Genomic DNA, 1,205 nt, shown 5'->3' with positions numbered 1-1,205 from the left:
TTTTTCCCAGGTTAAGGTTCAGTTGTCTACTTTCCCTGGCTGAATCGGGAGGAATACTGACAAAACTGGCTACTCCACGGAGGAATGGGGCTCCAGAACACTTAGACTTGCTGTTGATCTCCTGTTGAACTCTTTCCTTCTGAAGACTGTAGCTGACCTCGGCAAGAGGGCAATAGTCCGAGACCCGGAGCCATGACCCCTCTGAAAACTGCAGTCGTCATTATTCCTCTGGGCATCCTGTGATTTTCTATGGTTAGTTAAAACTTGACATCGGGCTCTTATCCTTTCCATTAAAAACTGTGGAGGGCTTTCCCTTTGCCTCCACGTCTGCAGCTATGAGTATGCTCAGGCTACAGAAGAGGCTGGCCTCTCATGTCCTCCGCTGTGGAATCAAAGAAGGTCTGGTTGGATCCCAATGAGACCAAGGAAATCGGCAATGCCAACTCCCGCCCGCAAAACAGGAAGCTGATCAAAGATGGGGTGACTATCTGGAAGCCTATGACTATCCGTTCCCTGGCTCGATGCCAGAAAAGCAGCTTGGCTCTATGGAAGGGCAGGTAAATGGGCGTAGGGAAGCAGGAGGGTTCCAGATGACGAGCCTGCACTGACTTCTCAGGACACGTAAGTATCACAGGCTGTACCTGAAGAGCAAAGGGAATGTGTTCATAAACAAGCAGATTCTCATAGAGCGCATCCACAAGCTGAAGGTGGACAAGGGCCACAAGAAGCTCCTGGCGGACCAGGCTGAAGCTCGTAGGTCTAAGACCAAGCAACGGGAGGAGAGCCTCCAGGCCACAGAGGGCCTCTAGGCCAAGAAGAAGGTGATCAAGACCCTGTCCAAACAGGAAGAGACCAAGAAATGAAGCTTCCCTAGTGTCTGTACACTGGCCTTGGCTGTGGCCTTGCGTGGATCAGTCATTAAAATAAAACAACAAGAAGAAAAGAAAAGAAATCAGTGAGGCCTTCATGATGGCGTGTTAGCCGGTGATGTTCCCACCAACGTACTTTAAAGATGCCATGATTTTATGACTATGCTGGCTGGGGTTTTGCCAACCTGACTCAAATTAGAGTCACTTGGGAAGAGGAAATCACCACTGAGAAAATTCCCTGACAATCCTGGCCTGTGGGAAAGCCTGTAAGGCATTTTCTTGACTAATGACGAATGTGGAGCTCCTAGCTCACTGCAGGCAGTGCCAGCCCTTGGG

The 1,205-nt window shown here is 50.0% G+C and overlaps 1 pseudogene; it reads left to right on the top strand.

Annotated features, from left to right (window-relative positions):
• Nucleotides 1-335: 335 nt before the first annotated feature.
• On the top strand, nt 336-863 carry LOC129666693 (60S ribosomal protein L19-like; annotated as a pseudogene).
• The last annotated feature ends 342 nt before the right edge of the window (nt 864-1,205 follow it).

Source organism: Psammomys obesus, unplaced genomic scaffold (genome assembly GCF_907164565.1).
Source record: "Psammomys obesus unplaced genomic scaffold, mPsaObe1.curated_primary_1811, whole genome shotgun sequence".
NCBI classification, from domain to species: Eukaryota; Metazoa; Chordata; class Mammalia; order Rodentia; family Muridae; genus Psammomys; species Psammomys obesus.
The sequence above is the reverse complement of the archived record's forward strand: the minus strand, read 5'-3'. Positions and strand labels throughout refer to the sequence as shown.